The following is a 24,236-nucleotide window of genomic DNA, read 5'->3' as shown; positions in this document are numbered from 1 at the left end:
TACAGCCCTGGCCATCCTGGACTTGTTCCTATTGTTTCAGCCCAAAGATGGGTAGCTTCTGTCGGGCTGTAATTGATTTAGTTTCCTTGAATTTCATTTATTTGACACTGAAGAGGATTTAGCTGGCAGTTTTGGCCATGAGGTGAAGGTATGATTAGAAGAACTCATTTATTGAGGGCTTATCTTGCACCCAGCCCTTTGCTTGGATCATCTCATTTAATTGTTGCAGTAAGAAAAAGAGGCGAGTTCTGGTTTGGTTTTGTTTTGAGACAACAGTTTCTCTCTGTCGCCCAGGCTGGAGTGCAGTGGTGCATCTCAGCTCACTGCAATATCCGCCTCCTAGGTTCAAGCAATTCTCCTGCCTCAGCCTCCCAAGTAGCTGGAATTACAGGCATGCAGCACCACATCTGGCTGATTTTTGCATTTTTTGATAGAGACAGGATTTCACCTTGTTGGCCGGGCTGGTCTCAAACTCCTGACCTCAGGTGATCCACCCACCTCGGCCTCCCAAAGTGCTGGGATTATAGGCATGAAACAGGCTGTTTCACTCTTTTATTGCTGATCACTGACCAATAATTCTGTGACAATTGAGGCTTGATTTCTTTTGGGGCTGGGGAGTATGATGAGAAGAAAATGAATAAGGAATGTTTTTTTTTTTTTTTTTGAGACGGAGTTTCGCTTTTGTTACCCAGGCTGGAGTGCAATGGCGGGATCTCGGCTCACTGCAACCTCCACCTCCTGGGTTCAGGCAATTCTGCCTCAGCCTCCTGAGTAGCTGGGATTACAGGCACGTACCACCATGCCCAGCTAATTTTTTTGTATTTTTAGTAGAGATGGGGTTTCACCATTTTGACCAGGATGGTCTCGATCTCTTGACCTCGTGCTCCACCCACCTCGGCCTCCCAAGTGCTGGGATTGCAGGCTTGAGCCACCGCGCCCGGCTAGGAATGTTTTATTTGTATTTTTGTATAACCAATCTTTCCCAGTCCTTGTATGCTCCGCAGATAGTATTAACATCATTAGCAATTGTAACACACAAGGCAATTTCTGATGTCCCCAAATGGGCAAAAAGACAATCCAAATTCCAATAGGTTTTGGAATATTAGGAAAATATGACATCAGTTTTAAACAATAAATGTTAGGGAAATATTACATGAATTTTTCTCATTATTATTATATGCAAACCTTTATTGGATAATATGATATCTTCTGGGTGACTATAATGTGATAAAAATAAAATTATTTATAAATATGTGATATTTTCATTTATAACCACTATATGCAAATTAATATTGTGTGTGTGGTGTGGGGGTGTGTGTGTGGTGTGGGGGTGTGTGTGTGGTGTGGGGGTGTGTGTGTATCACACTCACCTGATACCAACCCAGCTCTAAGTTTTTTGTTTTGTTTTTTGAGACAGTCTCACTCTGTCACCCAGGCTGCAGTGCCGTGGCACAATCTCGGCTCACTGATTCCACCTCCTAGGTTCAAGTGATTCTCCTGCCTCAGCCTCACTAGTGGCTGGGACTACAGGCATATACTACCACACCCTGCTAATTTTTTGTATTTTTAGTAGAGACGGGGTTTCACTGTTAGCCAGGATGGTCTCGATCTCCTAACCTCTTGATCCACCCATCTTGGCCTCCCAAAGTGCTGGGATTACAGGCATGAGCCACCACACCCAGCCCAGCTCCAAGTTTTAAGAAGATATACACATGACTCCTTCCTACATGAAATGTTATTACCATGTATCACTATATGGTAATATTTTCAAATCCAGGACAATGGCTCACTTAGAATAATGCAATCCTGTATCACCCAGTTAAACCCTTTACCTTACAAAGGAAATCTTTGTCACCCAAGGAAGTGGTGATTTACTTGAGACACATAGTGTTGCAATTCCAAGACCCCAACCCCCTGACCCTACAACAAAGCTCCTTCCTTGGGAGGCCGAGGCGGGTGGATCACGAGGTCAGCAGATCGGGACCATCCTGGTCAACATGGTGAAACCCCGTCACTACTAAAAATACAAAAAATTAGCTGGGCACAGTGGTGCGTGCCTGTAATCCCAGCTACTCGGGAGGCTGAGGCAGGAGAATTGCCTGAACCCAGGAGGCGGAGGTTGCGGTGAGCCGAGATTGCGCCATTGCACTCCAGCCTGGGTAACAAGAGCGAAACTCCGTCTCAAAAAAAAAAAAAAAAAAAAAAGCTCCTTCCACGTGAACTGTTCTGCCCTTGGGTTGGAAATTAAAATAAAACCAAATATAGGGGTTCTCATTTATCTCTTGTTAAATGTCTTCTTTTTAATTTGAGTTTCCTGACTATGTAGATTTTTTTAAAATATTAAATATGTCATCTAACTAATTGGCTATTTATCAAATTTTGTGCTATTTACAAATCTGATAGTCTTCTATGTCCTCTTCTGTGACTTTAATAAAAACGTCCAATGGCCAAGTCTGAGGACAGAGCTTATTGATCATTTACAAATTTCATTTAGGATCCTACTGATTCATTAAATCCAGGTCTGGCTGGCTACATAATTTGCGGGGTCCAGTGCAAAATGAAAATGCAGGCCCCTTGCTCAAAATTATTTAGAATTTCAAAGTGGAGCTAGTGGAGCATTAAACCCAGCATGTGCCCTTCTGAAGGTGAGGCCCCGTGTCACTGCACAGGTCACACCCCTTTGAAACCAGCTCTGATTAAACCGCTTTGATTTCAGTCATTCAACCTGCTACAAATTGATTTATCTAACACATGTCCACTGGAATTGCTTCTAGCTGTGAGCGGCAGGAAACGCAACAATGGCTTAAGCATGAAACATACAATCCAGAAGCAGGTAACCACGGACTGCTGCCGCTGAGGATGGAACCCTTCTCTTTTCCTAGCTCTCTTTAGCGTCTAGTTTTCTTTTTTTTTTTTTTTGAGACGGAGTCTCACTCTGTCGCCAGGCTGGACTGTAGCGGTGCAATCGCGACTCATTGCAACCTCCGCCTCCCAGGTTCAAGTGATTCCCCTGCCTCAGCCTCCCAAGTAGCTGTGACTACAGGCGCGCACCACCATGCCCGGCTAGTGTTTTGTATTTTAGTAGAGATGGGGTTTCACCATGTTGGCCAGGATTATCCACCTGCCTTGGCCTTCCAAAGTGCTGGGATTACAGGCGTGAGCTACTGTACCCAGCCTCCCCCGCCTTTTTTTGGAGACGGAGTCTCATTCGTCCCCTAGGCTGTAGTGCAGTAGCCTGATCTCGCTCTCAGCTCACTACAGCCTCCACCTCCCGGGTTCAGGCGATTCTCTTGCCTCAGTCTCCGAAATAGCTGGGATTACAGGCGCACGCCACCACGCCCAGCTAATTTTTGTTTTTTTGTTTTTTGAGTCGGAGTTTCACTCTTGTTACCCAGGCTGGAGTGCAATGGTGCGATCTCGGCTCACCGCAACCTCCGCCACCTGGGTTCAAGCGATTCTCCAGCCTCAGCCTCTCGAGTAGCTGGGACTACAGGCGTGTACCACCATGGCCAGCTAATTTTTGTATTTTTAGTAGAGACGGGGTTTCACCATGTTGACCAGGATGGTCTCAATCTCTTGATCTCGTGATCCACCTGCCTCGGCCTCCCAAAGTGTTGGAATTATAGGTAGGAGCCACCACGCCTGGCCCATTTAATTTTTGTATTTTTAATAGAGACCGGGTTTCGACATGTTGTCCAGGCTGGTCTCAAATTCCTGACCTAAGGTGATCTGCCCACCTCAACCTCTCAAAGTGCTGGGATTACAGGCGTGAGCCACTGCGCCCAGCCCGTCATTCATTTCTCCTGACACAGGATAGCTGCAGTACCTTAAACCATCATATCCATATTCCAGGTGGGAAAAATGAGGCATGGCAAAGGACAGAGAGCAAAAACCTTCTGCTCTTAAGCATTTGCCTTTATATTCAGGAAAAGAAAGCTTCCCCAGTGTTTTCAGCTGACATCTCATTACCCTCATCTCAAAGCTGCAACACATGGTCACACCTAGCTGCAAAGGGGGCTTGGTATTAGTGTTTCACTGTCCAGTCTCTTCAGTTGAGAAAGACAAGAGAGAAAGCGGTTGATATATATAGGAAGCATTTCTTTTCTTTTTCTTTTTCTTTTTTTTTGAGACAGGATCTTCTTCTGTCAACCAGGCTGGAGTGCAGTGGTGCAATCACTGCTCACTGCAGCCTCTGCCTCCCTGGCTCAAGGGATCCTCCCGCCTCAACCTTTTGAGTAGCTGGGACTACAGGTACACGCCACAATGCTCAGCTAATTTTTTTTTTTTTGTAAAGATAAGGTCTCAGCCGGGTGCAGTGGCTCACACCTGTAATCCCAGCACTTTGGGAAGCCAAGGCGGGTGGATAACTTGAGGTCAGGAGTTCAAGACCAGCCTGTTCAACATGGCGAAACCCCATCTCTACTAAAAATAGAAAAATTAGCAGGACATGGTGGCATGTGCCCGTAATCCCAGCTATTCGGGAGGCTGAAGCAAGAGAATCACTTGAACCCGGGAGGCAGAGGTTGCACTGAGCCAAGATCACACCACTGCACTCCATTCTGGGCAATAGAGCAAGACTGTTTCAAGAAGAAAAAAAAAGACAAGGTCTCACTGTGTTACCCAGGTTAGTCTTGAACTCCTGGATCCACCTACCTCAGCTTCCGAAAGTGCTGGGATTACAGGCGTGAGCCATTGTGCCCAGCCTGTGGGAAGTATTTCAATGACCATTGCTGCATACAAACTGCCCCAAGTGGATTACACATTTTGTTATCTCATGACTTTGGAAGTCAGGCAGGACTCAGCTAAGGGATGTTTTGTTCCTCACGGCATTTTTTTCGGAGTTACTTGGTCTGTCCAAGGAGTCCAAACAGTTTCATTCACATATTCAGCATGTTGGTGGGGGTGGCTGGCAGGCTGGGTCCGGCAAGGACTGTCATCTGAAGCGTCTGTATGTGGCCTTTCCAGCATGGTGCTCAGGGCAGCTGGGGGCTCCCAGAGTGAACATTCCTGCATCAGAGTAGAAGTTGGCACTACCTTTATGACTGGCTTTTGGAATCACACACAGTCACTTCGGCGGTACACTTCATCAAGGTGGTCACCAACCTGCCTAGTTCCAAGAAGAGGAGACAGAAACCCAGTAGTAAAGGACAGACAGCTTGTACTGGCCAGTGAGAACCAACTCATAGTTTCAAGACTGTTGCAAGCTGGTTGTTAAACATAGCCATCCTTGAAATTGGCCACGGCAGGCCGGGCACGGTGGCTCAAGCTTGTTATCCCAGCACTTTGGGAGGCTGAGGCAGGTGGATCACGAGGTCAACAGATCGAGACCATCCTGGTCAACATGGTGAAACCCCGTCTCTACTAAAAATACAAAAAATTAGCTGGGCATGGTGGCGCATGCCTGTAATCCCAGCCACTCGGGAGGCTGAGGCAGGAGAATTGCCTGAACCCAGGAGGAGGAGGTTGCAGTGAGCCGAGATCGCGCCATTGCACTCCAGCCTGGGTAACAAGAGCGAAACTCCGTCTCAAAAAAAAAAAGGAAAGAAATTGGCCATGGTGGAAATACATACGTCAGAAATTGGCAAACACTACAAATCAGGACTTTTTCCCTCAAAGAGCCAGTCGTTAAACATTTACCAGTACAGCTGGGCGTGGTGGCTCATACCTGTAATCCCAGCACATTGGGAGGCCAAGGCAGGCGGATCATGAGGTCAGGAGTTTAAGACCAGTCTGGCCAAGATGGTAAAACCCTTTCTCTACTAAAATACAAAAATGAGTTGAGCGTGGTGGTGGGCAACTGTAATCCCAGCTACTCAGGAGGCTGAGGCAGAGAATTGCTTGAACCCGGGAGGTGGAGGTTGCAGTGAGCCAAGATGACACCACTGCACACTCTAGCCTGGGTGAAGAAGTGAGACTCTGTCTCAAAAAAAACAAAAGCAAAAACAAAGACAAAAAACATTTACCAGTGCAACACTGCTTGTTCACCTCTCTATAGAAAGAGTATTGCAAAATTGACAGCCATGGTTTTTGGTTTTGTTTTGTTTTGTTTTGAGATGGAGTCTCACTCTTGTTTCCAGGCTGGAGTGCAACGGTGAAATCTCGGCTCACCTGGGTTCACGCGATTCCCCTGCCTCAGCCTCCCAAGTAGCTGGGATTACAAGCAGGCGCCACCATGCCCAACAGCCCTGTTTTAAATCTGTTACCATAAACCATTGAGATTAACTTTCTTTTGTCTTGTCCAGCACACATTCATTTGGTCCCCAAGAATATCATGAGAGATCTCGTCAAATGCTTTCTGCAACCCATGACCCAATAGCTTAGTAATTCCATGCAGAAGTAAAATTGAGAGACTTGGCTTCACTCACTCTGAATGACCTCGTGCTGCCTCCTGTCGCCACCACTGTCCTTTCCAAGTGCTCAAACTAACTCAGGTCAACACCTTCTTCCAGATTTTTCCCCCAGAGAATATTTTGGTTTTTAATATCTGAAAGCCTCCTTTTTTCTCTTTTGAAAATAAATATTTTTTAAATATATATATATATATATATACTTTTAGACAGTCTCACTCTGTCACCCTGGCTGGCATGCAGTGGCCTGAGCTCAACTTACTGCAACCTCCACCTCTTGGGCTCAAGTGATCCTCCCTCCTTAGCCTCCCACGTAGCTGGGCCTACAAGCATGCACCGCCACGCTTGGCTAGTTTTTTGTATTTTTTTTTTTTAATTTTTGTAGAGATAGGGTTTCACCGTGTTGCCCAGGCTAGTCTTAAACTCCTGGGCTCAAGCAATCCACCCACCTCAGCTTCCCAAAGTGCTGGGATTACAGGCATGAGCCACCATGCCTGGCCCTATTTTTAAAATATTTTAATTGTGTAATATAACACACATGCAGAAAGCTCAAATATAAATATGTACAAATTAATAAAAAACTGAATCCAACATCACTGGAACTATCACACAATCAGTAAGTTGAATGTCGGGAAAAGCCGCAAAATCTGCCGATGAGTCTCTTTCCAAGATCCACCGTCCCTTCCCCTGTAGGTGATCAGCTTCCTGACTGCAGTGGGATTCAGTCCGCTGCTGTTCTTCATAGTCACAGCAACTTCCTAAGTCATAGAGTTGAACCTTTAAACTTTATATGAATAGAGCCAGACTGTGTGTATAACTGGGACAAATGTTGCCCGGCTCTGACCTTTTAGTCTGTTTTTCTTTCTTCATAGTTTCTCCAAGATTAACAAGACTGATTTCATAATCATAGTTGTAAAATCTTTTGCACAATTTTAGGCTAAAACTGAAAATCTTTCATGTTCTATTGTGAGATTTCATCATCTGTATTAATTAAAAAGTTGTATTTTCAGGAAATAGAAAATTGAAGGTTTTACAATTTTTTTTTTTTTTTTTTTTGAGACAGAGTCTTGCTTTGTCGCCCAGGCTGGAGTGCAGTGGCGCGATCTCGGCTCACTGCAACTTCCGCCTCCCGGGTTCAAGTGATTCTCCTGCCCCAACCTCCCAAGTAGCTGGGATTATAGTCACGCGCCACCAGTCCTGGTTAATTTTTGTATTTTTAGTAGAGGTGGGGTTTCATCATATTAGCCAGGCTGCTCTTGAACTCCTGACCTTGTGAGCCACCCATCTCAGCCTCCCAAAGTGCTGGGATTACAGACGTGAGCCCCACTCTGTACTAAAAATACAAAAATTAGCTGGACATGGTGGCGGGTGCCTGTAATCCCAGCTAGTCATGAGACTGAGGCAAGAGAATCGCTTGAACCCAGGTGGCAGAAGTTATAGTGAGCCGAGATTGCACCACTACACTCCAGCCTGGGCGACAGAGGGAGACTCTGTCTCAAAAAAAAAAAAAGAAAGAAAAAGAAAAGAATGAACAGTTCACAAGCTGGTGGTGGTAGAGAGGATCCTTCTGCTCTGAAATGTGTGTCCCCGGGAGACTGTAAGCAAGGTAGAAAGTGACTGGGGGCGTGAAGGGGAACTGGCTGATCCCGACTGTCAGGGAGGGGAGAGCCCTGCAGTTTGGGTGAACAGCTTGAGTCAACGAAAGACCCGGCTGAGCCTTCCTTCTCCCTCCCGCCCACCCCAAGCCTGTTTTCACCACCATGTTTCCCCATGGCATTAGTTTACTAGGGATACCATAATAAAATGTCCCAGATTGGGTGGCATGGAATTTGTTGTCTCACAGGTCTGCAGGTTGCAAGTCCAACATCAAGAAATGGGCAGGTTTGACCTTCTCTGAGACTGCTCTCCTTGGCTCGCAGATGGCCACCTTCTTGCTGTGTCGTCTCATAGTCTTTCCTGTGTCCTTACACCCTTATGTCTCTTTGTGTTCAAATTTCCTTTTCTTGTAAGGACACCAGTCAGATTGGATTAGCGTCTCTCCAGGTGACTCCATTTTAACCTAATTGCCTCTTTCAAGGTTCTATCTCCAAATGCAGTTGCATTCTGGGATATAGGGGTTAGGACTGCAACATATAATTGGGGTACACAATTCAAGACCGTAATACCCATCTTGGTCCATGGCTTCACCGTTCAGAACCATGAGGCAATGAACATGAGGTTCAATGTCAACATGTAGAAGACAGTGGCGTCAAAGAGCTGAAAAACCCTGGATCTGTGAAGATGTCCATGTCACATCTCCTCCCGATGACTTGTCAAATACACAACAAACGAACTCCTGGTTTAGGTCACCATGAGTCAAGTGTCCTGTCACTTGCAGCTGAAAGCATTCCTACCTAGTGACCTCCCCCACCATTTAGCACTGTACCTAGCATACAGCAGGCACTCAATAAAGACGTGCATTTGAATGAACTCTCCTGTTCCCAAGCCCTCAGTCGTTGTGTAACCTGGTTTTGTTCTTGGGTGCTGGTGAGGCACAGCTCCCCCGAGAGAATGCTATGGGTTCTTGGCCCCCAACCTCTTAAAGAATAAGCGATGGGAACACTGAAGGTGCACCATATGCTCATAAAAATAAATATCAGACCCAAGAAGGGTTGCAGAAAGGTGATTTTATTTAGGTGGAGGAAAGAGAAGGAAAGGAGAAGAAGAGAAAGACTTCCATGAAGAGTGTGGAAGGGGATTTCAGAGGGAAAATCCCAGAGGGAGCTCCCACCATGTGGGAGGGGATTCCAGAGAGTTGGAAATCCAGTGTGGTTGAAGGAGCAGGGGAATTTATCCTGGAAGAAATTTCCACCTTCCCAAGTTCCTCTGGCCAATGAAAGGAGTTCCTTTAAACTTCCACCGGGGTGACTGACTTTTAGTTTTTTCCCTACGCCAGTGAAATTCAAACATAAACCATTGAATCTCCCAGATGGAGAGAGATGGTAGGGGGGCATGGTGCTGGGAAATTCTTGCCCTTAAGCCTGTACCCCCCATGGACTCGGAAAGAGAACACATTCCCTCAGTAGCTCTCCATCCTCTCTGTCGGGAGACTGAAGCTCCGTGGGTCAGGTCAGCTAGGAGTCTGTCTCTGCTCAGGGTCTGGTCTCCAGCTTCAACTGCTCCTCCATCCCTCCCTTGGCCAGACTTGGCCCTTTTTCTAGGATAAAATTAACCAAGAGGGATGCAGAGGGAGCTCACAAGAGAGCCAAGGGCTGAATGTGCGTCTCAGGAGGCAGAGGGAAACACAGAGGGTAACACAGAGGGTAATTTGGGTAATGCAGAGGAGATTTGGAGCAGGAGGAGGTTCAGCACAGGCTGTCTCTGAAGGACCGAAGCCTCGGGGAGGAGTTAGGAAGGCGTTGCAGAGACGCAGGAAGGATGGAAGATACCAAGGCTAAGGAAGGATTTGCTTTCCTCCTACAAAACCAGAAAAATGGTTAAATGGAAGCTTGGTGTATTTATTTCCTCGGGCTGCTAAATAGAGGACCACAAACTGGGTGGCTTAAAACAACAGGAATTTATTCCCTTACAGTCTGGAGTGCGGACATCCAAAATCAAGGTGTCAGTAGGCAGGTTTGGCTCCTCCCTGGGGTCTCAGGAAGAAATCTGTTCCATGCCTCCATCCTGGCTTCTGGTGGCTGCCAGCAATTCTTGGCATTTCTTGAAGCAGTGGACTCTGCCTCCACTGTCTCATGGCTACATGGCTGTCTTCCCTCTGTATTCATCTGTTTCTCCTCCTCTTCCTCCTCCTCCTCCTCGTCCTTCTTCGTCCTCTTCTTCTTCTTCTTTCTGAGACAGGGCCTTGCTCTGTCACCCAGGCTGGAGTACAGCCATGCGATCACAGCTCACTCCAGCCTCAACTCCCCAGGCTCAAGTGATCCTCCCACCTTAGCCTCCTGAGTAGCCAAGATCATAGGCACATGCCACCATGCTCGGCTGATTTAAAAAAAAAATTTTTTTTTTTTGTACAAATGGGATCTCCCTGTTTTGTTCAGGTTGGTCTCAAATTCCTGGCCTTAAGGAATCCTCCTGCCTTGGCCTCCCAACGTACCGGAATTACAGGCATGAGCCTCCACACCTGGCCTCTTCTCTTCTTCTAAGGACCCATCCTATTCCAGTATGACCTTACTGTAACATACTTGTTATTTACATAGGCAATAGACCTATTTCCCAAGAAAGGCCAGATTCACAAATACCAGTCCCAAAATCTGTGTTGGTTTGCGAGGGCCACTGACCCCATAAACTGAGTGGCTTAAATGACAGCAATGGATCTGATGCTCGGCAGAGGGCCTGGCTCGAGACGGGTGCCTCATAATCACTAACCACAGCCCGGCGCTCAGTGAAGGTGTGTTGACTTGAGCTGCATCGTGTTTGCACTCTGGAAATACATTTACCTCTTGGTGTGGACTGTAGAACACAGCGGGGCGTGTGGATTTCCTTTGCTGCGTGTAGCCTGCACACACTTGCCCTAACACGCATTTGGAAACTTTCCCACGATGGCCATCAACATAAACATCGAAGGAAGCCTGCCTCTGGGGCTTTATTTTACTTTTTCTTTTTTTTAGATTCCCTATGTAACTTAGGTCTTTTTTATTTTTTGAGACGGAGTTTCACTCTTGTTGTCCAGGCCAGAGTGCAATGGCACCATCTCGACTTACCACAACTTCAGTCTCCCGGGTTCAAGGGATTCTCCTGCCTCAGCCTCCCAAGTAGCTGGGATTACAGGTGTCTGCCACCATGCCCAGCTATTTATTTGTATTTTTAGTACAGACGGGGTTTCATCATGTTGGCCAGGCTGGTCTTGAACTCCTGACCTTGTGATCTGGCCGCCTCAGCCTCTCTCAAAATGCTGGGATTACAGGTATGTGCCATCATGCCCAGCTAATTTTTTGTATTTTTTAGTAGAGATGGAGTTTCTCCATCTTGGTCAGATTCATCTTGAACTCCTGACCTCAGGTGATTCACCCGGCCCTTTGGGGCTTCATTCATCTGAATTCAGTGATCATCTAAATGCAAGAGTTCACTTTCCTGGTCGTAAACTTTGCCTTGGATCGTTTGACTTTGGGTCTTTGTTTCTGCGTTTGTTTCACAACTCAATTTGGAGAGAAAAAAAAACACAACAGAGGGAGGGAGAGCTGTTTGCAAGAGACACACCTTGTTCAAGACACAGGGTAGAGTGGGCGGGTGGGGCCGCCTAAGAGTTCCAAGACAGGGTAGAGAACCTTTGTTCCTTAAACCTGCATCATATCACAACACACATGACGTGATTCGCAGCAGGATCCCACTGGTTGTGGCAGGCTGAGGGGAGAGTGGGTTGACCTTATAAGCTATTACATTCCCGTCCAAGGCTGTGCTGGCTCCTGCCCTGGCCTCCCTCCCTGGGCAGATTTTGATGGACCTGGGTCAACAGAGACCCTGCAATCATTTTAAGGTCGTCCCCAGATCCAAATGAATCATGGTTTCCAAAAGGCAAAAGAATGACATGTGAGCCACATGATGCAATGGGCTAAGGAGATGCTTTGACCAGTTGGAACAAAGGGCTTGGCGTAACACGTAGCTTCAGGTGTGGGCTACCCCACCTCTCCTGACCCCTGAAAAGACCTTCACTGCTTCCAGGCAGAAGAAAGGGGCTTGAGCTTATAGAGGAGGAAGGTTTGCGACACTGGGTTGATTCTGAGGTTTCTTGAAAGTGTGGGGGACAGTGGCGAGTGGGGAAAAGATGATTGACAGGAAAAAAATAGAGCTGGTCGGTCAGGATCCTCTCATCTCTCAATAATGGTGATAACAGCATTTCTAAGAGGGAGACAGGGAGGGAGGGAAGAAGGGAGGGAGGAAGGGAGGGAAGGAGGGAGGGAGTAAGGGAGGGAAGGAAGGAGGGAAGGAAGGGAAGGAGTGAGGGAATAAAGAGAAGGAGGGAGGGAAAGAAGAGAAGGAGAGGAAGAAGGAAAGGAAGGGAGAGGGAAGGAAGGGAAGGAGGGAAGGAAGAAAGGAAGAAAGGGAAGGAAGGAATGGAGGAAGGAAGGGAAGGAAGGAGGGAAGGAAGGGAAGGAGGGAGGGAATGAAGAGAAGGAGGGAGGAAAGGAGGAAAGGAAGGGAAGGAGGGAAGGAAGGGAAGGAGGGAGGGAAAGAAGAGAAGGGGGAGGGAAGGAGGAAAGGAAGGGAAGGAGGGAAGGAAGGAAGGGAGGGAGAGAAGGAGGGAAGGAAGGGAAGAAGGAAGGAAGATAAGAAGGGAGGGAAGGAAGAGAAGGAGGGAGGGAAGTTTTAAGTTGTTAGCCAATCAGGTTTTAGTTTAGATTGTGAGGTCTAGGGGCCGGGCGCGGTGGCTCAAGCCTGTAATCCCAGCACTTTGGGAGGCCAAGGCAGGTGGATCACGAGGTCAAGAGATCGAGATCATCCTGGTCAACATGGTGAAACCCTGTCTCTACTAAAAATACAAAAAATTAGCTGGGCATGGTGGTGCATGCCTGTAATCCCAGCTACTCAGGAGGCTGAGGCAGGAGAATTGCCTGAACCCAGGAGGCGGAGGTTGCGGTGAGCCGAGATCGCGCCATTGCACTCCAGCCTGGGTAACAAGAGCGAAACTCCGTCTCAAAAAAAAAAAAAAAAAAATCGTGAGGTCTAGCTCCAGCCAACGAAGATGAGACACAGCAGTAAGGACAACCCTAAATGTGTAAGGAAATAATTTGTGTGTTTCCCTTTGTTCACTGTACTCTGGTGGCAGGATGGCTAGTGGGAGTCCCCTTCCTGCAGTCCGGGAGTGAAAACCTCATTGCTAAGAGATCCTTTCTCTCAGTGCTCATTTTTCTTTGTGGCATTGAGCATCCGTTTCCAGCAGTAGCCCACTAGGTCAACAGGAAAATTCTCTTTCTCTAAATCCCACTTACCACCATCTCTATATTGGTTCTTCTGTTGTTCACACATCTTACATATTTTCCCCATTACAAACTGTGGATCTTGTATCGTATACAACGTGCCTCTAACCTCCTTCTATTCGCTCTTCTTCAGCCCGGCATCCCTGCCCCCTCCCAGCCATGTCATTTCTTTGCCCTCTGCCATTTGAAGTCTCCACGGGCTCTTTGATTGACTCTTTGCTGCTTGTTCCCATCTTCCGAGGCTAAGAGCCCCTCAATAGGCTCTTCATGCATAAGAAGTTCTCAGAGATTGGCTGCTGCAGCCGCAATGACCAAATGCTGATGTCTTCGTCTGCTCTGGCTACCATAACAAAACCACAGGCTGGGTGGATTCAACAACAGGAATGTATTTCTCCCAGTTCTGGAGGCTGAAAGTCTGCGATCAAGGTGCCAGGACGGTCAGGTTCTGGTGAGGGCACTCCTGGCTCGCTGTGAGCTGATGTAGCCTTTCCTCAGTGTGTTGGAGCGGTAGAGGGAGTACATGCATGCTCCTGGATTTCTTCTTATAAGGGCACTAATTCCTTCATGAGGGGCCCACCCTCATGACCTCAACCTCGTCACCAAAGGCCCCATCCAAAATACCACCATATTGGGGGTAAAGATGGGGAGGGGGCACAATTCAGCTCAGAGCACCGGTGGACACATTTTAGAAGCCTGCCACTAGCTTTTAAGCTTCACCACCATCTTACCTACGGCTCCAGGGCACTGCAAATGGGGAAAAAACAATTATTCACAAGAGGTATCTATTAGAATTTCTCATTTATTTTATGGTAGGTGGAGTAGCGAGGGCTTGGGAGACAGGGTTCCTGGGGTTTGAATCCTAGTTTTTCTAAGTATTGGCTGTGTGACTTTGGGCACATTACTCAACCTCTCTGTGCTAATAATACCTACTTTATAAGGTAGTTGGGGGAGATTATATGCCATAAAGCAGGTAAAGCATTAGCACTTAGCCTTTTAAATAATGTTAACTATTTATTAGTCTTCCTATCTACAAGCGAGCTGTTTTTCCTGTTGAAAGACTAGAAAGTGTGAGAATAAAAGAGAAATGTGAGCTAGGTGCAGTGGCTCATCCCTGTATTCTTAGCACTCTGGAAGGCTGAGGCAGGCAGATCACCTGAGGTCAGGAGTTCAAGACCAGCCTGGCCAATATGGTGAAACCCCGTCTCTACAAAAATACAAAAACTAGCCAGGCGTGATGGTGGTGCCTGTAATCCCAGCTACTCGGGAGCCTGAGGTGGGAGAATTGCTTGAATTTGAGAGAAATAGGTTGCAGTGAGCTGAGATCATGCCATTGCACTCCAGGCTGGGTGACAGAGCGAGACTCCGTTCCCAAAAAAAAGGAAAAAAGAGAGAGAAATGTGGAAAAAGAATGAGAACAGGAAGGATTTGAAGGAAAGTTAGGATGAGTTGGGTTAGGACAAGCTTCTGGAAAAAGGTACCCACAGTTTGCAGTCCAGTAGAAACAGAATGTAATTCACAAATGAAAGTCACGAATATAAGTCATACATGTAATTTAAAATTTTCCAGGCAGGGTGCAGTGGCTCATGCCTGTAATCCCAGCACTTTGGGAGGCTGTGGTGTGTGGATCACCTGAAGTCAGGAGTTTGAGACCAGCCTGACCAACATGGAGAAACCCTGTCTCTACTAAAAATACAAAAAAATTAGCCAGGCAAGGTGGTGCATGCCTGTAATCCCAGCTACACAGGAAGCTGAGGCAGGAGAATTGCCTGAACCTGGGAGGCGGAGGTTGCAATGAACCAAGATCATGCCATTGCACTCCAGCCTGGGAAAGGAGAGTGAAACTCTATCTCAAAAAATAAATTTTCCAGTAGCCACATTTAAAAAGGAAAAAGAGGCTGGGCATGGTGGCTCACGCCTGTAATCCTAGCACTTTGGGAGGCCGAGGTGGACAGATCATGAGGTCAGGATATCAAGACCATCCTGGCCAACATGGTGAAACCCCATCTCTACTAAAAATACAAAAAAAAAAAAAAAAAAAAAAGCTGGGCGTGGTGGCGCATGCCTGTAATCCCAGGTACTCGCGAGGCTGAAGCAGGAGAATTTATTGAACCCAGGAGGCGGAGATTGCAGTGAGCCGAGATTGCCCCACTGCACTACAGCGTGGGTGACAGTGCAAGACTCTGTCTCAAAAAAAAAAAGTAAAAAGAGGTGAAATTAGTTCTAGTAATATATTTTATTTAACCCAATTTTTTCAGTTCTGTATGGTGATCCACTATATAGTATATTTTAGATAACCCAATACAATGACTACCATACAGATAATCTAAAATTTTGAATATGGCTTTTACATTTCTTTTTCATCCTAAGTCTTGGCCATCTGGCGTGGGTTTTATTCTTATAGCACATCTTAAGTCAGACTAGCCACGTTTCAAGAGCTTCATGGCCACCTGTGGCCAGTGGCTACCAGATTGGACAGCGCAGTTCTAGTTTCCTAGAGACATTCCTTCTTATCTCTCTGCATATCTGCCGTGACGTGCAAGCCCTGTGAGAGAGAATATTTTTAGCAGCTGTTAACAAATCGAGGCTGCAGGCAGCAACCACACATCCTGCTGCAGCAGGACCCACCCCTTGCCATGCGTCTCCTTTACGGTGTTAGCGCTTCATTTTGCTTCCCACTCGAGGGCTGATATTTAAGGGGTTGTTTTGGTTCCATCCTGAGATTTGAATTCATGTAACCCATGGCAACAGTGAGGCTCATGAAGCTGATTGCGATGTTTAGTTTCCACAATGCTGAGTTGAGAGTTAGGGGGGAAAAAGCATTTGTCTGGAGCTGGGAAAGTGACAGCAGGGCCACAGAGGGACTTTGGCAAACTGGATGGCACTGTTGGCCGCATACCCTCCGGGAAACGCGTGACTCCTTCCTTCTCTGGACCTTCGTTAACAGAATGAGGTCCTTAGAGCAGAGTTGATTGAGCCAGGATCTGGGGGGTTGAGCTCTATAGGGTGACTTGGCTGCACATGGAGAAACAATGTTTTCACGGTCACCACCTCCATTACCCACCCAGGTCAGCCTCAAGAATGAGTGTGCTTTTAGGATTACTCCTGGGGGATGGCTTGAATGCTAGGTTTGGGCACAGGGCCACTGCACAACTCTAGGAGGCACCATCTGCATTTTGTTCCACAGAGATGGGTGCTCCTGGACTATGGACCTTCATGCTCCAAATAGCTCAAATACTATTTAATGACAATACTAAGAAATGATTTTTCTTTTTCACTCTCATTCACTCGTAAGTGTATAGTGGAGTTTTCCAGAGGCTGTCCAACGTGCTGATGTTTTTGTTCTGAAAGCCAGTGAAGGTGCACTTATGTATTATTGAGTTTTACATTTTTCATGCTCTTAGATATGCAATGAGAAAGGTGAGACCCTGGACTCAGTTGTAACCTGGCATCTGTGTTTAATGAGATAATTTGGAAGGAAATTCAGGAGAGTGAGTTCTAATCCCAGCTCCATCAATATCTACTTGGGGGACCTCTCTGAGGCCATTACCTCATCATAAAGAGTGGATCGGATTGGATCATTTGAATTTCTGGGATTCTTCAAGTTTTAGAGCACTCCATTCTCTTTTTTTTTTTTTTTTTTTTTTTGAGACAGAGTTTCGCTCTTGTTACCCGGGCTGGAGTGCAATATCGCGATCTCGGCTCACCGCAACCTCTGCCTCCTGGGTTCAGGCAATTCTCCTGCCTCAGCCTCCTGAGTAGCTGGGATTACAGGCACACGCCATCATGCCCAGCTAAGTTTTTGCATTTTTAGTAGAGATGGGGTTTCACCATGTTGACCAGGATGGTCTCGATCTCTTGACCTTGTGATTCACCCGCCTTGGCCTCCCAAAGTGCTGGGATTACAGGCTTGAGCCACCATGCCTGGCCAAGCACTCCATTCTCTATGTACTTTTTTTTCTTTTTTTTTGAGATGGAGTTGTGCTCTTGTTTCCCAGGCTGGAGTGCAATGGCACAATCCTGGCTCACTGCGACCTCTGCTTCCCGAATTCAAGCGATTCTCTTGCTTCAGCCTCCCAAGTAGCTGGGATTTCAGGCACGAGCCACCACACCCGGCTAATTCTGTATTTTTGGTAGAGACAGGGTTTCTCCATGTTCGTCAGGCTTGTCTCAAACTCCTGACCTCAAGTGATCCACCCACCTCAGCCTCCAAAAGTGCCAGGATTACAACTGTAAGGCACCGCACCCTGCCTGGAAAAGTTTAAATTACATATATGGCTTACATTTGTGACTTTTATTTGTGAATTACATTCTATTACTATTGGACTCCTAAAGTGTTGGCATTATAGTCATGAGCCACTATGCCCAGCCCATTCTGACTTCTGTCACCATAAATTAGTTTTATTGGGCACTCGTCCCATTCATAAGGGCTGCACTCTTATGACTGTCAACCTAAATAAACAGAGGCTCTCCAAAAGAACATGATGTTTACTTGGGAAAAGAGCATTACAATGGGCATATGTGTGCCATAGGAAATTCCCTCCCTCTCTCCCTCCCTCCCCTCCCTGTCTTTCTCTTTCTTTCCTTTCTCTCTCTCTCCCTCTTTTCTTTTTCTCTCGACAGGATCTTCCTCTGTTGCCCATACTGGACTGCAGTGGTATGATCTTGACTCACTGAGATTTCTTGGGCTCAAGCAATGCTCCCACTTCAGCCTCTCAAGTAGCTGGGACTACAGGTGCACACCACCATATCTGGCTAACTTTTTTTTTTTTTTTTTGGAGAGATTAGGTTTTGCTATGCTGCCCAGGCTGGTCTTGAACTCTTGAGCTCAAGTGATCCTCCCACCTTGGCCTCCCAAAGTGCTGGGATTATAAGCATGTGCCGCCATGCCAGCCATTCTGTTGATATATCCTGTCTGCTGTTGCCTGATCTCCCGTTGTCTTAAATCATTATACTTCATGCCTACTACAGAATTGCTAGACTTGATTTTCTAAGTTAAAAAGCAAAATCTTGGCCAGGCGCAGTGGCTCATGCCTGTAATTCCGGCACTTAGATCGAGGCAGGCAGATCAAGAGGTCAGGAGTTTGACACCAGCCTGGCCAACATGGTGAAATACTGTCTCTATTAAAAATACAAAAATTAGCTGGGCATGGTGATGCATACCTATAATCCCAGCTACTTGGGAGGCTGAGGCAGGAGAATCGCTTGAACCTGGGAGACGGAGGTTACAGTGAGCCAAGATTGCTCCATTGCACTCCAGCCTGTGACACAGTGAGACTCCATCTCAAAAAAAAAAAAAAAAAAAAAAAAATTAAAACCTCCCAGCTCCTTAAACAACCCTTCAAAATCTAATAAATCAAGCTTCCAATACTGAAATATCTTAAAAGGCCAATATTATTTATCAACATATTCCATTTCTCTATGTATAGATTTATATGTATATATGTGTTCAATCTGCCATGTTTAATCGGAAGTCCTTCTGCTGTTACAACCCTTCACACATTTGAACATGAGTTCCCCAGATCTGAAGCTCTTGCCTCCATCTCCTCCCCAGCTCAGCAAGCTCATTTTCCTCCATCATCTCATGGGACATTATCATCACAGCCTCACCACATTGTCACCTGCAGAATACTCTTCAGATGAACCCTTCAGAAAGTCTATTTCATGGAATATTCTTCCCAGACCTGACACAGTCCTCCGGAGTGACAATGGAAGTTTCCATATGCCCTTAAGACAAGCTTCTTGGCTGGGCGCAGTGGCTCACACCTGTAATCCCAGCAGTTTGGGAGGCCAAGTGAGCAGATCATGAGGTTAAGAGATCGAGACCATCCTGGCCAACATAGTGAAACCTCGTCTCTACTAAAATACAAAAATTAGCTGGGTATGGTGGCCCTTGCTTGTAGTCCCATCTACTTGGGAGGCCGAGGCAGGAGAATTGCTTGAACCCGGGAGGCAGAGGTTGCAGTGAGCCGAGATTGTGCCACTGCACGCCAGCCTGGTGCCTGGAAAAGAGCAAGACTCTACCTCAAAACAAGACAAGCTTCTTGGATACAGAGGAGACATTACTTGGATTTTCAAATAAGTATTCCATTTATGATTAAAGTTGTAAATTTTTTAAAAGGTAGTTTTCCTTAAGACCTTCAATTTAGCTTTGTGCAGTGGCAGTATTGTAACCAATGAAGTTTATCCAAGGCGCGATTATTGCTAATTGAAAACTTTTCCCAATACCCCGCCGTGACGACTTACAATACAGTCAGCACTGACAATTTTTGCCAGTCTCTAGGAGACTGATTAAAAAAAAAAATAATAGGCCGGGCACAGTGGCTCACGCCTATAATCCCAGCACTTTGGGAGGCCAAGGTGAGTGGATCACGAGGTCAAGAGATCGATACCATCCTGATCAACATGGTGAAACCCCATCTCTACTAAAAATACAAAAAATTAGCTGGGCATGGTGGCACGTGCCTGTAATCCCAGCTACTCGGGAGGCTGAGGCAGGAGAATTGCCTGAACCCAGGAGGCGGAGGTTGCAGTGAGCCGAGATCGCGCCATTGCACTCCAGCCACAAGAGTGAAACTCCGTCTCAAAAAAAAAAAAAAAAAGAGATCAAGACCATCCTGGTCCACATGGTAAAACCCCGTCTCTGCTAAAAATACAAAAATTAGCTGGGCATGGTGGCACGTGCCTGTAATCCCAGCTACTCGGGAGGCTGAGGCAGGAGAATTGCTTGAACCCAGAAGGTGGAGGTTGCGATGAGCCGAGATCACGCCATTGCACTCCAATTTGGGTAACAACAGCGAAATCCATCTCAAAATAATAATAATAATAATAAGACCTTCAATTTAGCTCACAAATATTGTATGACTCATAAATCTAGTACATTTTAACAATCACTTTCAAAGGGTCCTATGGATAAATTTTTATCAACTTCAATTGGGCAAATGTAAGTACCTTAAACAACTGGTCACATGTATAAATTTAGTTAAATTCTCTCAACATTCAAAACCAATTTACAAAGTTACTGGACTTTATTTTCCAAACTTAGAAGCAAAACCTCCCAAAGTACTTAAACAACTCTCAAAAAACAAGTCAAATTTGTAATAGTAAATATCTTTTTTTTTTTTTTTTTTTTTTTGACGGGAGTCTTTCTGTCGCCCAGGCTGGTGTGCGGTGGTACGATCTCGGCTCACTGCAACCTCCACCTCCCGGGTTCAAGCAATTCTCCTGCCTCAGCCTCCTAAGTAGCTGGGACTACAGGTGTATGCCACCATGCCCGGCTAATTTTTTGTAATTTTAGTAGAGATGGGGTTTCACCGTGTTGGTCAGGCTGGTCTCAAACTCCTGGCCTCAGGCCTCTCAAAGTGCTGGATTACAGGCATGAGCCACCACGCTTAGCCTTAGTAAATTATCTTAAAGAGACTAATATAGTTTATCAGCTTAACCAAGTTCTCTAATAACTTACAACTTAAAATCACAAATGTGAAATCATTACCAGACTACACATCCTAATTGGACTTACAGGGCTACTCTATCATAGTCTAATATGAAAATCCCCTTAGATATTACAAACCTTTAAATGTTAAAATATACAGATTATTTCAACAAATATAAAAACCTTTTTCTGATCGAAACAAAAAGTATGATTATTATTTTATTTATTTATTTACTTATTTTTGAGGTGGAGTCTCTCTCTGTCACCCAGGTTGGAGTGCAGTGGCGCAATCTCGGCTCACTGCAACCTCCGCCTCCCGGGTTCAAGCGATTCTGCTGCCTCAGCCTCCAGAGTAGCTGGGACTACAGGTGCCCGCCACCATGCCCAGCTAATTTTCGTATTTTTTGTAGAGATGGGGTTTCACCATGTTGGCCACGCTGGTCTCAAACTCCTGACCTCAGATGATCTGCCTGTCTCAGCTGCCTTGGCCTTCCAAAGTGCTGGGATTACAGGTGTGAGCCACCACACCCAGCCTATTTATGCATTGTTAATGGGTATTTGTGTTTCCAAGTGAGGCTGTTACAGAAGGCTGCTCGGAACTTGCAGTTCATGCCTTTTGGTGAATATGCATTCAAACCGAGGCAAGAGAATCGCTTAGACCCAGGAGGCAGAGGTTGCAGCAAGCCGAGATCGTGCCACTGCACTCCAACCTGGGTGACAGAGGGAGACTCCATCTCAAAAAAATAAAAAAGCATAAATAATTCACCCAACAGACTAAGCTGAATGATCTACAACCACACACATCGTAGATGACTCCCATGAGAGTATGATTCCATTTTTATAAAGTACAGAATAAATCTATGCTATTAAAAGTTAGGACAGGACAGGCGAGGTGACTCATGCCTGTAATCTGAGCACTTTGGGAGGCCATCGAGGCGGGTGGTTCATCTGAGGTCAGGAGTTCAAGACCAGCCTGACCAACATGGTAAAACACTGTCTCTAATAAAAATACAAAAATTAGCTGGACGTGGTGGCGCGTGCCTGTAATCCCAGCTACTTAAGAGGCTGAGGCAGGAGAATCGCTTGAACCCGGGAGGTGGAGTTTGCAGTAAACCGAGATTGTACCACCGCACTCCAGCCTGGGCAACAGAGTGAGACTTCGTCTTAAAAAAAAAAAAAAAGTTAGGACAAGCAGGCGCGGTGGCTCACGCCTGTAATCCCAGCACTTTGAGAGGTCAAGGCGGGTAGATCACTTGAGGCCAGGAGTTCAAGACCAGACTAGCCAACATGGTGAAACTCCATCTCTAATAAAAATACAAAAAAAGTTAGCTGGGCGTGGTGGTGGGCCCTTTTAGTTGCAGTTATTCAAGGGGCTGAGGCAGGAGAATTGCTGAAACCCAGGAGGTGGAGGCTACAGTGAGCCAAGGTCATGCCGCTGCACTGAAGCCTGGGTGACAGAGCAAAACTCTGTCTCAAAAAAAAGGACAAATCACCACTGGGAAGAAGTAGTGAAAAGAATGGCATATGAAGGGCTTGTCTGCTGCTCAGTCTAGGCTCTGGATCCATGGGTGTGCTCAGTTTCTGCAATCTTTTCAAGCCCTACATTTACCCTTATGTACACATTCCTGTGTATAGGTTACACCTCAAAAAACAGTGATTCTGTTTTTTTTTAAAAGAGTGCTTGGGCCGAAGGGAGTAGTTTTACCATCCCAAGGATATTGGCTTAGCGGCTCAAGGGCAATAACATTGCTTATCAGGCAGAGATTGCTGAGACAGGGATCTGAGTGGCACACATTCTGGCCAAGATGCTTCTGGATAATTTGCTGAATGCTTTTTTTTTTGAGACAGAGTCTTGCTCTGCCACCCAGGCTGGAGTGCAGTGGCGTGATCTCAGCTTACTGCAAGCTCCACCTCCTGGCTTTGAGTGATTCTCCTGCCTCAGCCTCCCAAGTAGCTGGGGTCACAGTCACATGCCACCACACCTGGCTAATTTTTGTATTTTTAGTAGAGACAGGGCAGGGTTTCGCCATGTTGACTAGGCTGGTCTCAAACTCCTGACCTCAGGTGATCCACCTCAGCCTCCCAAAGTGCTGGGATTACAGGTGTGAGCCACAGCACCCCGCCCGCTGAATGCTTTTTATTTTCAGTTTAACAGGGACTCTGAGCCCATAATCAATGCAAACGAGTTCTGTCCCTGTCTCCCCCGTCTCTGTCACCCCACTCTACAATTTGTGCTCCCCTGATTTGACTCGCAACCTCCAATGAGGCTGCATCAAACATCGTTTTCCAGTTGATTGCCTTTCTTTTAGTTCTTTTAAGATACCTAAATGCCTTGCCTTCTGGCACTTCCACCCCATCAACTCTTTCACTTTCCTATGTGATTCTTTCTCAAACCCTTTTAATTTTACCACCTGCTTTCGGTGGCTGAGATTCTGCATTAAGGTTGCTGCTGTCTGTATTCACCTTTTCAAGCCCCGGTTGAATTCTGGATTCTTTTCATGGTCTCTCTGTCCAGCAGGGCCACCACTCACCTGAGCGGAGTCTATCTGGCTTTCCTTCCTGTTGGAAATAGACACTCGGTGCCACAAAGCAAACTCAGCACGGAGACAAAGGATCTTTCAGCAACACAATTTTTACTTCCTGGACTGCAGGAAGGGTACTCTCACTAGTCGTCTTGCCACAAGAGTCCAACGGATAAAGGAAAGCAGACAAATTTATCCCTTACGCATTTGGGGTTGGTCTTACCGCTGTGTCTGATCTCCATTGGCTGGAGCCAGACCTCACCATCTAAGCTAAAATCCAACTGACTAACAACTTAAAACTTTTCTAAACAGGTAAAAGCAGTAGAGAACCGGGACATGCCTGTGAGCACGTCCAGCACAGATATCTTGGTTACAGTACAAGGACACAGAATGTACTACGTGCCTGTAAGCACGGCATGTCTAACAGCTACATAGAATAGGGCTTCACAAAGTTATTAGCACACTTATTCTTTAACAAGAAAGAAAACTTTAAGAAGGAACTTTTCTACTTCCCACACTTCTTATATTCAAGTCATGCTAACGACATAGATGTGGCCTGAACAAAGGACAAGGGGGGATTTTTCTTCTCTTGCTTCCATCAGCTTTGTTCATCAAGCCCACACCACACTACATTTGGGTTGAGTAGGGGCGCCACATCATCATGTTGGCACGGACTGAGATTGTAGTAACCTGAACATTCTAGACAGACCTCTTTCCACAGTATCAGTTATTTTTACGCACTTGACATTCTGTGGACCAGAATGTACATTTATCCTGATTCAATTTCAATTGTTAGATTTCATCCATTGTTCTAACCTGTCAAGGTATTTACCAATCTTAATTCAATCTCTCAGGATAGCGTTGATCTCTCCAAGGTCCTGATAAGCCACCATCTCAGCATTCGGGGGACAACGCAGGAGGGAAACAGACCAGCACGTGGACAGTGCCTTTTGGTACCGACCACTGCTTCTTTGTTCAGATGAAGAAAGAACAGTTGGTGGAAGGAGGCCTGATAAGGATTTGGTAT

At 46.2% G+C, this 24,236-nt stretch overlaps 1 non-coding gene and 1 pseudogene across 1 annotated transcript; one reads left to right on the top strand and one right to left on the bottom strand.

Annotated features, from left to right (window-relative positions):
- Window positions 1–24,236, bottom strand: part of LOC100407167 (glyceraldehyde-3-phosphate dehydrogenase pseudogene) — a 39,766-nt pseudogene that overhangs the window by 6,406 nt on the left and 9,124 nt on the right.
- On the top strand, window positions 19,403–19,542 carry LOC118150037 (U4 spliceosomal RNA). Its single transcript, XR_004737799.1, has one exon. It is a non-coding gene; the product is annotated as a U4 spliceosomal RNA (small nuclear RNA).

This window comes from Callithrix jacchus, chromosome 21 (assembly GCF_049354715.1).
Source record: "Callithrix jacchus isolate 240 chromosome 21, calJac240_pri, whole genome shotgun sequence".
Taxonomy (NCBI): domain Eukaryota; kingdom Metazoa; phylum Chordata; class Mammalia; order Primates; family Cebidae; genus Callithrix; species Callithrix jacchus.
This window is presented reverse-complemented; position numbering and strand designations above follow the sequence as displayed.